This window comes from Drosophila obscura, unplaced genomic scaffold (genome assembly GCF_018151105.1).
Source record: "Drosophila obscura isolate BZ-5 IFL unplaced genomic scaffold, ASM1815110v1 contig_9, whole genome shotgun sequence".
Classification (NCBI taxonomy): Eukaryota; Metazoa; Arthropoda; class Insecta; order Diptera; family Drosophilidae; genus Drosophila; species Drosophila obscura.
Genome location: NW_024542883.1, coordinates 2,675,023 through 2,687,740, shown reverse-complemented (window position 1 = coordinate 2,687,740; position 12,718 = coordinate 2,675,023). Strand labels below are relative to the sequence as shown.

The 12,718-nt window shown below is 41.5% G+C and overlaps 1 long non-coding RNA gene across 1 annotated transcript; it reads left to right on the top strand.

Annotated features, from left to right (window-relative positions):
- Nucleotides 1-1,906: 1,906 nt before the first annotated feature.
- LOC111077399 lies at nucleotides 1,907-5,688 on the top strand. The gene is made up of 3 exons (XR_002608155.2): nucleotides 1,907-1,995; nucleotides 5,075-5,171; nucleotides 5,271-5,688. It is a non-coding gene; the product is annotated as an uncharacterized LOC111077399 (long non-coding RNA).
- The last annotated feature ends 7,030 nt before the right edge of the window (nucleotides 5,689-12,718 follow it).

Sequence of the window (12,718 nt, the reverse complement as noted above, 5' to 3'; positions counted from 1 at the left end):
AACAACCGTTGTCGCCATTGGTCAGGCATTCAAATTTAAAGGTGAAGCAGATGGGATTTACCGTGCGAGTGGTAAAGTGAAATTGCCTGAATTGGGCAGCCCACCACAACCATTGAGCACATTACTTAATGGATTGACACCTGAGTCTAATCATTTATTGAACAAAATACGAAAGTATAATTCGAGTTTTCAAATGACATCTTTTGGTGCCACAAATATCATAAAAGACAACTTCATGGCAACGTTAAAAGTAATGAAATAGTTTTATTTATGCAAATTGAATTTTTTTTCTCATTCTATCGTATATTTTAATTTACAACGAAGCATTGATCGCTAGCTCAATTAGGTATGACAGCGCCTTATCGTTAAATACACGACCTTTTTAACGAAGAACTGGAGCGTGAACAACAGTATAATCATGCCGAGATTAATGCGTTTGTGTAAAACAATGAGCCAAAGTTAAATATCAATCAAAGAACGGTTTACGACCAAATTTGGCGAGCTATCGAGAAACAACATGGTGGACTGTTCTTTTTGGATGCAGCTGGAGGTAGAATCGCTTTGGCTTTGGCTTCGTCTGGCATCGCTGCCACATTATTGGATGGTGGTCGCACGGCGCACTCTGCCCTAAAGTTGCCCTTTAATATGAAGGCTGACGATAATCCTACATGCAACATTTCAAAAAGATCTGCAATGGCGAGAGTGCTGCAGCAATGCTCTCTTATTGTATGGGATGAGTGTACTATGGCCAACAAGAAGTCACTGGAAGCACTTAATCGTAAGTTGAAAGATATTCGTGGAGATAATCGATTTTTTGGTGGTGCATTGATATTGTTAGCAGGTGATTTCAGACAAACATTGCCTGTAGTCAAACTAGGAACTTCTGCTGATGAAATTAATGCGTGTTTGAAAACATCTAATTTGTGGCGCTCTGTGAAAACACTTCGATTGACTACAAATGTACGTGTTCAATTGCAAAACGATGCTTCAGCAGATTTGTTTTCCAGACAACTGTTAGACACTGGTAATGGCATACTTCCCGTTGACAATTCTGGCTTCATAACGCTTCCAAATAATTTGTGTCATCGCAGGAATACTTGATTCAGAGCGTGTTTCCAAATATTGTACAAAATTATAGAAACCATGACTGGTTGAGGGAAAGAGCAATTTTGGCCGGAACAAATAAAGATGTCAATTAGATCAACGCATCTATTTTGAATTCCATCCCAGGAGAAATGGTTGCGTATAGGTCGGTTGATACAATTATCAATCAAGATGATGTTGTAAATTATCCAGTCGAATTCGTAAATTCATTGGACTTACCTGGATTGCTGCCATACTATTTACAAGTAAAAGTTGGAGCCACCATAATTATGCTGCGGAATCTTAGTCCACCACGACTTTGCAATGGTACAAGACTTGCTGTGAAAAAAGTTATGACTAATTTACTTGAAGCAACTATTTTCACTGGGAAATTTTGTGGTGAACACGTTTTAATTCCGATGATTCCGACTGACATGCCATTTGATTTCAAACGACTACAATTTCCGATTCGTCTTGCTTTTGCTATGACTATTAATAAATCACAAGGACAGTCGTTGCAAATTTGAGGTTTAAATTTGGAGCATCCGGTATTTTCACATGGTCAACTGTATGTAGCGTGCTCACGAGTAGACAAACCTTCGACATTAATTATTCATTGTACCGACGGCAAAACAAAGAATATTGTTTATCACAAAGCATTACAATAAATAAAATATGTCATTACATCAAAATTATCATTTTGTAATTTCGATGAATTCCTAAACATTAAATTCATTTAGTAAGCAGTGTTTTAAGAAGTTTTAAGGTGGCTTTCACATATGAAATTATCCGTGGAATTCCTTTAAATTTCATGAGTGAGAAAAGCTGACATGCCAATACAAATTTCATCTGGATTAGAACATTCCATGAGTGATTCACCGAATGAATCATGAGTAAGAAGTGAACTGCAGGGTGTGTAATCCTTTACGTGTTCTTGTGTGTCCTGTGTGCTTGTGAAATGGAGTCTGCATTTCACCAAATTGAATACGAGGGCGGATCAATAAGTCCGAGACTTTTTGAATTTCTCACCACTTAATTGATATGACAATAATTTTTTTTTTCAAAAGGCATCTATTAACTGATTTCTTTCAAAATTTGAAAAAGCTGCGCCAGTTTGTTTGTGTTTTACAGCCATTGATAGCAAGCTCTCTCGTGTTTTGAAGAAAAAATGGAAGAAATTAAAGTTCGTGCTCGCACTAAGCATAATTTTTTGCGAAAAAGCCACCACTGAAACCAAGGAAAAGCTTGGTACATACTATGGATACTAGGGATCTCTGCTTTATTGATTTCAATGGTGACAAAGTAGTTGACTGTATTTTGTTGTGCCAGTACAAGCACAAACCATAACGCACCCGAATAAATAAAACAATTCACGATATGGTGTTTGCCAATCGGAGATTGAATTTGCAAGATATTCTGGAAGCCATAGGCAACCACATGGCTAAGTGGTTTCAATTTTGAATGATCACTTGCGTATGAGAAGCTGCCGCGTTTGCTCACAATCGACCCCAAACGAACTTGTGAGACATCTTCGAAGGATTATTTAGTGTTTTTTAACTACAATAAGGACCGTTTCGTAAACGGTGGACCCACCAAAACACACCAAAAATCAAAGCAGTCGAAACAGTAGGTTCCTCAGGTTGATTCTAGAGAAAAGAGGGCAAAAGTTGGGTTTTCAGACCATAAAGTCATGGCGAACGTTTTTTGGAATGCTCGCGGTATTAACCACATTAATTACCTTCAGAAAGGGTAAAACAGACAAAGACGAATATTATGCCAACTTATTGGATCAATTTAATGAGGATTTAAAAAAGAAACGACAGCATTTGCCAAGAAAAAATCTTTTCCACCAGAACAATGAAAGGGCGCAGACATGTGCAGATTCCATTGTGAAAATCCATGAATTAGGCTACGAATTACTCCCTCACCCACCTTATTCTCTAGATTTAGTCCTTAGTGACTGTCGGGTTTCCCAGCCCGTTATTTAGTCGTAAATTCTTTAGATAATAATTTGTGGAGCAGCCAAACGTAAATCATCTTCATTGTCTATTATTTGCACAGTCCTCTGTACAAAACATTGTTAATTAGCCTATGTTTATGCACGGCAGCGGCAACTCTTTCATTTCTACCTCGCCTTCTTCGCTTTCTTGTTGTATTTTCAGCATCTAAGCTGTTCTCTCGCGTTCCATATGACGTTCTTGCTCGGCTTAGCATCTGCCCCGAGCTGCTCTCCTTATATCTCCTCTCCTTATAGTAGTTTGGCACGTCGGCCCATCTCGTAGTAGTTAGTCGAGAGATAATCTTCGTATCCATCGCATTGCTTTATTATATCGGGCATCATACTGACGCCTACTTTCCTTTAAAAATAAGAAATAAATTGTAAAACATTACCTTTTGAAACGCTCGACCTTTTTCTTAATAATAACTGAGTTTCAACGGCTATTAAAAACTCTTAATAGCCAAACAGTGACTATTTCTTGTGTGAAAAAATGGCTCGACGGAATGAGTCTTGATGAAAAGGTTTGTTCAATCGCCTCATATGCGCATTTCCTTTTTTTCTTTATCGCTTTCTATCCTGCACTCCGAAGCAAGTTGCGATACTGTGCGTTACAGCATTCGCAACCATATGAGAACAGTCGTGTCTCCCTGGTAGCGTTTCCCTTGTTTCCCTTCCTTGTCTCCCCTTTGCTAGGCGTCCGCCCTGCGTTACAGTACTCTGCCCTACGCATGTGAGTGACTGGAAACTTGTACCTGATTCTTCAATTTTCTGATGCCGTCTCCATACTGTGCGTTACAGTATTTCACCCTTGCATTTCAGCTTCCCTTCTTCAAACTTCTGTCGCCCCTACGCCTGTGAGTGACAAGGAGCTCCATATTCTTTTCAGATTCAGTTAGCTTATTTGTTCCATTTGTTATTTGTTCATTATTATTAGTATTTTATTTATTTTTTTTATATATATTTTTTTTTGTCTCTTCTCGTGCCCTCTATCTTTTCGTGTCGACTCTGTCTTTTCACTCTTCTGTGTATGCGCGTACCCCTTCGTATCACCAACCCATGATGCAATATATAAGGTGGTCTCGTCGGCTGCCGAATTGTTCCAGTTTCAGTACCTTAACGTTCAGTGCGCCCTCGCTTGTTGTAGGGAAAGGTTGGATGCGGACAAATTTTTTCGGAAGCCTTAACGCTTGTTCACAACAAAAATGACGTATTATAGTTTTTGCTGCAAGCACGTGCAACAAACAGTTTAGCATAACAAAAAATGTTAAACAAACAGTTAAACAGCTAAAATTGATTTAGATATAAAAACGTTATATTTTAAGATTATAATTTATTTTAGAATTAAGAGCCTTAACAAAAGAATATCTATCCAAAAACAAAAACATCGTTTAATTTTAAATTCAAAATTATTTAAAATTAAATTATAAAACAACATCAACTCTTTTATTATAACCGGCAACTTTAAACTCCATGGACCATCAGAGGGTTAATCCACACGCTCTCTTGTTGTTTCACTCACACTTACTGCGCTGAGCCCTTTCACTCGCACTTATTGTAAGTATTGTTAAGGGCCTGCTGCTGCCGACCACCTTATATAATTGCATCATGGGCCCGAACGCCATCACGATCGCTCGTACGTCCGCTCGATGGAATCGTAGCCGCTCGAGCCGTAACCGGTCGAACCACAGCTGTTCGAACCGCAACCGCTCGAAACGCAACCGGCCGAACCACGGCCGCTCCCCTATGGCAATTCTTTTGCAATAATTATGCTCACTTCGCCACAATTGATTAATATTACCAAACCTGTTCTGGCCACTGTGCCATATCATAGCTCCCCTTAATTCTTTCCTATTTCACTACTCACCATTGTTGTTTCACTCATTCTTTGTATTCGCACCGTTTGACATATTATTTATTTATTTTTATTTTTTTATTTTTTATTCTTATCTCCATTTCACACCACTCACACGTACATATATGTGTTTCTTTCAGATTTCTCGTCCGTATATTATTTACTCCGAAGTTCGAAGTACTTTCTTGACAAGAAAACAAAAAGGAAGCGTTTTGGTTGAAAAAGTAAAACTCAAAAGTAAGTGCAAGCTATCAGATTTTCAAAAAAAAATTTGTTATTGAACGACAGCCAAGACAATTGCCAAATTATAATCCATTCTTGCTTTATTGTTTGTAGTAGGATGAATTCCTCCCGTGAAGATCTTCCAAGATGAGCACCGCCAAAAGAAAGGTAGAAGGAATCGGGGTGTGTTTCGTTATATATATATGTTGGGGTATATTGGGCCCTTGGAAGTGGCGCGGCCGTTCGAGTTCGTGTGTCTTTTAATATATGTACGTAATATATGTCCCCTCCGAAGCGGGGAACCAAGCGTTCGGGAGTCGTGTGGATCGTGAGAGCGCTGTCGGAAAGCGCTAACAGTGCTGTAGACGGGAGCGGCTACATGCTGTTAGCGGCGCTGCTTCCTGAACATCATAATCATAATCAGGCAGGCTCCGGTTCAACATTCTTTTTTTTTTTACCTGACCAATTTTTTCAGATCTAATTTTTAGGTTGGTTTAAATAAACATTATTTATAAAAAGGACACAAGCTCAATTGCACTGGTAATGGTGTCAAATTTATTAAGTTATCTATTTTTTCCTTTTTGCAATTAAGATTTTTTTAGTTGTATAAAAAGCCGTTTACTTTTTATTTCGGCAAGGAATTTGTTGCCGTTTTGAAAACGTAAAATTCTTGCGTTTTACGAGTGCGGGATCACCTGATTTTTCGTTTTGAAAAGTAAATCACTTTTTTTTTTGTGAAAGTGAAAACCGGAGCCTGCCTGAATAACATAATAATAGCATAATTAGTACATAATAATAACATAATATACATAATAAACAGCTGTTTTTTAAGGGATGGTGGGCCAGTGTGGGTTTTATTCTAATGAAGCCGACATTGTTTGTTAAAATATTATTGTTCGGGCCAGCGGCTAATTAAGCGTGATTTATAATATTAAATGCAGAAGTACCTATTTGTATACGAGAATCTAAGCATAAACTTATAAAGTCTCCAGCGTTCGGCAGTGCTGCTGCGCTCTCCCTGTTAAAGGGCGCTCTGCACCTACCGCTACGGCTCTTGCTTTTAATCGGCCGTCGTTGCCTATGTTAGTTCTATGATAATCTATCGCCGCATAGTTGCATACCAATCCCTCTTGTGTACTTTTATCTGGCCGGGCAGAAGAGCGAGCCATCGGCTTCCGCTAGCCACCTGTATAATAAAACATTGTTATAACGTTTCGAATCGATTTGGAAATATATAGGTGCCAAAAAAGCTTGGCATCTCAAACATTAGTGACCCCAACGTGATTTAACTACAATTTTTAATCGCGTATCGATTAAAAATCGAACAAGATATTCGTTGCTGTGCTGTTAAACTACCAACAAATACAATTTGTGCAAATAAGAACAGTTAAAGTGCAAGTTCAGTGAGACTGCAGCCGTCTACTATTCCGTTGCTTAATCGCCGTATCTCCTTGCTCTGCGTGGCTGCATCGGCGGTTCTTGACTCTCAGTGTCTTCTATTCTCGCTCCCATGCTGTTCGCCGTCACTTAAGCGGTCTTACATTTGGCCTGGACAACGAGCCGGATACAAGCGCGGGCGGAAATATTGCGATGGAGGAAAAAGGTCAGAGGCTTTACATCCGTAAAGTTCAGTCTCTGAATGATCGGCTGCACCGTCTTGGCGAGTCATTCTTGGGGTATAAAATCGACAAACTTAGTGCGTCTGAAATAGATGTGCGCCTCGATATGTTGGCGGAAAAGCGTGGCGGAATTTCTATCATGAGTTGGAATCACTGGATGAAGACGAGATTGGAAGTGAGCTGCGTGAAACCTTCGATACGCTTTACATTTCGTTGAAAGCCGAGCTGGTGTCTGCTCTTGAATTAGGTCAATTACGCATAGCTTGCCCAACAGCTCTGGAGGTAATACCATCATCATGGCTCACAAACAGCGGTTTCCGGAGCTGAAGCTACCTAGCTTCTCCGGTGGCTATGTGGAATATGCGGATTTTATTGCCATGTTCAATTTGGTCATCGAGGGGATGCAGATCTCAGTGAAATCGAGAAGTTTCAAAATATTCGCTCATGTCTCTCAGATGCGGCCCTGGATTCGGTTCGATCATTGAAGCTCTCCAGTGCCAATTATCGTGTGGCTCTGGAAAAAATTAGCAAACGTTTTAATAATAAACGACTTGTTTTCCAGGCAAACATCAAGGAGATTCTTGGGCTTAAGAAGGCTCAAGATTCGCTTTCTGCTAAAAAGCTTCGGGAGTTTTCGGACGCAGTCAACTTGCATACGCGTGTCCTGCAGAGATTGGGAAGTGCTGAGGAGATATCGGGATGTATGATAATCCACATGCTGCTGCAAAAACTAGATGCGAAGACCCAAACCAACTGGGAAGAGACTGCGACATCAGACAGGATACCCACAGCTGGGGAGCTCTACGATTTCCTGGAGAAGCGTTGCCAGAAGATGGAGAACGTGCAACACGCTAGTAGCGCTCAGGTGGGAAAAAGCCAGTCTTCATCACATTTAAAGAAAACCTTTGTTGTCTCTTACTCTTCCGCCGACCGATCTGGATACCCTTTCTGCCATTCAGTGGGCCACGGAATATACTCGTGCAGCATCTTCACAAATTTATCTCCGTTTCTGCGTTACAAGAAGTGAAGATGCTTGCACTTTGTTTTAACTGCTTAAAATCGGGTCATCGGACTCGTGCATGTACTTGTGGACAGTGTAGAGTTTGCGGAAGGAGGCATCATACCTTATTGCACTTCGACTCATCCCTAGCGCAAAGCTCCCCAGCTGTTTCTCCTCCAGAACGAGCAGTACAACCAGGAGCTATTACGCCGTTTCAGGATTCTGTTAGCAGTGTGCCGTCTTATGCATCTACCTCTCTTGCTGCCCAAGGTCGCCACTCTGATGTTGTGCTGTTGTCTATAGCTGTTGTTTTGGTGAAGAATTGATCTGGCATTTTGGTTCCTTGTCGCGCCATTCTAGATTCAAGATCCCAGCTTCATCTCGTGACATCCAGGTTCACCAAGCGGCTTCAGCTTAGGAGAACTCAATCGTCTGCCCTTGTTTCAGGTCTGGGCGATACTAGGTTGTCCACTGAGGGATCCCCCGTGAGCATTTGCATGCAGTCTCGCACTTCGGACTATTCGACAACACTCATTGCTCTCATCGCCCCCATAATCACAGATAGCCAACCAAGTCTGGCAGTTAATGTCACCGATTGGAACATTCCCTCCAGTATTCAGCTTGCCGATCATGCATTCTTTAATCCTCAGCGAGTAGATCTCCTCATTGACGCGAGCATTTTCTATGACCTTCTCTGCGTAGGGCAAATCAAGCTCATAAGTGGATTGCCTCTTCTGCAGAAGACCCGTCTTGGGTGGATCGAATCTGGTGGTGGACAGAGGGTATCAAGCTCGTCGCTTTTGGCAACTCAAAATTCTACGGATTCGGAGGCTAGAATGAATGTAAGGTTGGATCAAACTCTTCGTATGTTTTGGGAAGTCGAGAATTGTTTGAGTGCAAAGGAAGAAGTAGATTGTGAGGCGCATTTCGAAAGCCACCTTTCACGTTTGCCATCAGGGTACTCCGTTCGACTGCCTTTAAAGCATGATGCTAATCGCTTGGGTTGGCGTATCTACGATTTCTCAGTTTGGAACGAAAACTGGATCGTAATCCCACGCTCAAGGAGCGTTACTCAGCTTTTATGAAAGAGTATACTGATTTGAAGTCCGAAGTCCATCCTCACTCACGTAGCCTCTGCAAGTATTTTCTGCCTCATCACTGCGTTTTAAAGGAGGAGAGTACCACGACAAAACTCCGTGTCGTTTTTGATGGCTCTGCAGCTACATCAACTCGATGCTCTTTAAATAATGTGATGATGACAGGTCCTGTTATTCAGCATGCATTGTTTAACATTGTTAATGTTAAGTTGGATTTATATTTCATGGTTCTTATCCTTGGGTACAATTGTTCTTATGTATAACGGAGAGCGAGAGTTCTCCCATGCATTATATGAAAAGAGTACCACCGCATTAGTATTAGTGCACGTGGTCTCTGCTTGAGTCTAATGGAAATACATGATTAGTATTGGGGCTTTTGAGAGGGCGACCCATCGCCTCAGTGTTAGGGCTTTTGGGTTTTGCCTGAGTTTGAGTAAATGCCTGATCAGCAGTTTTGGTAGCTGACCGATCGGCTCGATCTCTTTCGTAGTGACCAGACGTGTTTTTGTTTCGCGCTCCGCATTTTCCTTTTGTTTAACTTAAACAGCCGGTGTTTTTATCTAAAATTTAACTCTCTAACTAACTTACATTAAAATCATACTTTTACCGCGGGTGCATGCCTGATAATTGTGTAAAAACACAACTTATTTAATAAATTTTGTGCGTCGGTTAGTCGTGTGTTTGTGTTGTTGCTTTTGGTAAGTACGCCCTCTCATTACATTTAGCCGCTCTTTGTCGTAGTTTTTGCCGTCTATCACTCTCTCTATCACCTAACTCTCAATAACTGTTCTTTCGCTCTCGCTCTTGTAACTTTTTGTGCAGTAAAGCTCTCACCTATAAGCTGTTGCTGCAACCACTCTCCTCTCTCATCTTTTACCGATTTCGCTTTAAGCATTGCTCTAAGCATTTGCTCTGCACAGTGGTCTGATTGCTATTTGTTTTGAACTTTTTTTTCCCAAAGTAAAAAAAAATAAAAGACATAAATATGGAATTTTCTGTCGTCTGTGCCAAAAAAACCTGCAAGAGGCAGATCACCCATGACCAGCCCAATATCCCCTGCTGGCTTTGCGAAAGCGTAGTGCACGCAAAATGTGTAGGGATCTCGGGCCGTGTAGGAGACGCCATTTCCCAAAACAACGGCCTACATTATAGTTGTGAGGAATGCCGTGCTGTGGAAAACGACATGCGTTCGTTCATGAGGCAGACGCGGAGTGGCTTCAAAGAGCTGATCGTAGGCTTTAAACAGCAATATGATCGGCTCTTGGCCATGAACACTCAGTTCAGCAGTTTACAGCTGCTGGCTGAGTCTCCGAGGCGCAAGAGGTCTACTCCGCGGGACTTGCAAGTGCCGACTGCCTCATGTCCGCCGGCATCTGAAAAACTTACTCCGACCACTCCCTTAGTGCAGCAGTTGATTACGTTTGCTACTCCAAGTGAAACGATCGCTGCTGGTGATGCAGATTCGGGAGCCGAATGCGTCACCTCGGAGAGTATGCAGTTAGAAATGTCTGTAGAGTCCGTGTCCATCGAGTCCGCACCCAACCCCTTAACTATTCCCTCAGTTTCGCTCCCACCAGCTAATAGATGTCCAGGACCACCGGATACTGCCATCACAGGTACTAGGCCTGTGGTGCCAAAACCACTGGTGGGAGTCCCACCAAAGCGACAAGTTTTTGTCTCGCGGCTAGCCCCTGACCTTACATCCAATGATGTGACAGCTTTTATACAAAGCAAAATAAAAGCCGTCGGCTTAAAGGTGGAAAAATTTAACTTTTCTTACGCCAGGGAGATATCTTCCTTCAAGATAAGCGTCTCCTCAACTCATTTTGAAACCATTTGTTCCGCCAAGTTTTGGCCGGAGCATTTGGTGGTTAAAGAGTTTAAGGCTAAGAAAAAGAATAGGCCCCCCATTACTCTTCCTAGCATTCAGACCAGTGCTCCATCTCCATCTCCATCCTCATCTTCCACATCTGCCGGACATCCTTAGTTCCGAAGCAGGCAGGTCGGTACACAATTTTTAGAAATGACCGTTCGTCTCGACGTGGAGGTGGCGTCCTTATTGCAGTGGACTCAAACTTCATGTCGAAACATTTCATGGTCCAGGTTCAACAAGACCTGGAATTCCTGTGCGTAAAAATGATTCTCCCAGGCTTTTCCATTTTCATTACTTGCTCGTATATTCCTCCTTCCTCGGATATCTTAATATACGAGCATCACCTGTCCGCTTAAAAAACTGTTTCTTCCTCGCTATCAGATAAAGACCATATGATAGTTCTTGGTGATTTCAATTTGCCAGGTACTGTTTGATCTTCGTTAAACGAGTCTAATAACCTTGTGCCCATGTCACGACATGACTTTATCGACGGCTTGCTAGACCTATCCCTGTCTCAAGTCAACCATGTGAAAAATTCCTTGGGTCGATTGCTTGATCTGTGCTTTATCTCGGATCCGACCATAGCGTTGTTAACCCGAGCCCTTCCGCTCACTTTTCCTGAAGACTCCTACCATCCTACATTTGAAGTGTCAGTCGATATTGGCCCTTCTGTATTGGATAGAATGGGTATGCTATCTGAACGTGTCTGCTGCTTTCGTAAAGCCGAGTTTACGAAGCTTAAAACCCTTATTAGGGATTTTGATTGGTCCGCTCTGTATTTGTGCACTGACGTTATGAAAGGCACAAACATTTTTTTCAATGTACTTGACACATTTTTTTATTCTTGTGTCCCACTTTCTTGTCCGGTTAGATCTGGAAAGCCTCCTTGGTTTACCAAAGAGTTATCCAGTCTAAAAAACTTAAGATCAAAACTTTAGAAAAATTTCGAGAAGTTGGTTCTCCCTCTTCCCTTTCTCACTATGTAATAGCTCCGTTCTTAACGCTCAATGCTATAAAAACTACCTATCTCGATGCAGGTTGCGATTTTGACAGGACCCTAAACAGTTTTGCATCTTCGTAAATAGTAAGCGTAGAACGTCCGCACATCCATCCTCGTTATCTTTTCTCAATATGTCAGCAAACAATGATCAGGCCATTGGCGATCATTTTGCGAAATTTTTTCAAACAACCTATTCTCATGAAAGCTACTCTGGTCAGCCGTATCCATACAGTTTACCAAGGTCGAATGGCATCTTCAGCCCTTTGTTAAATGAAAGCTCACTGCTTCATGATCTTCGACTAGTTAAGCCGGTGTTTTCACCAGGTCCCGACGGAGTTCCCGGCTGTGTACTTAGGTACTGTGCCGACGCTCTGTGTGGACCCTTGCTTAAACTATTCACCCTATCCATTAACTCTTCATGCTTCCCCCCCCATCTGGAAGGAATCTTTTATTATTCCGCTCCATAAGAAAGGTAGCAAGTCTGACGCAAATAATTATAGAGGTATATCTAAGTTATATATAAGTTATTTGAAACAATTTTAACTCCGCATTTGCAACATCTCTGCAAATCACTTATATCTCCGTCCCAGCACGCATTTATAAGGCAACGATCAACAACCACAAATTTATTAGAGTTTACCTCTTTTATCATTAAAGGCTTTCAAGGTAACTTGCAGACGGATGTCATTTACACTGATTTTAGTAAAGCATTCGATTCTGTAAACCATTCCCTTTTAGCACAAAAACTTGACCTTTTAGGGTTTCCGCCTAATCTTTTGAGATGGATTTCTAGCTACCTTCACTCTAGGTCTCAAAGAGTCCTCTTCAAAAACTCCTTCTCTTCACCTGTTAAGGTTACTTCTGGAGTACCACAGGGCAGCCATCTAGGCCCCCTACTATTCACACTCTTTATTAATGATCTGCCTTCAGTATTAACAAACTCTCGAGTACTCATGTATGCGGATGATGTTAA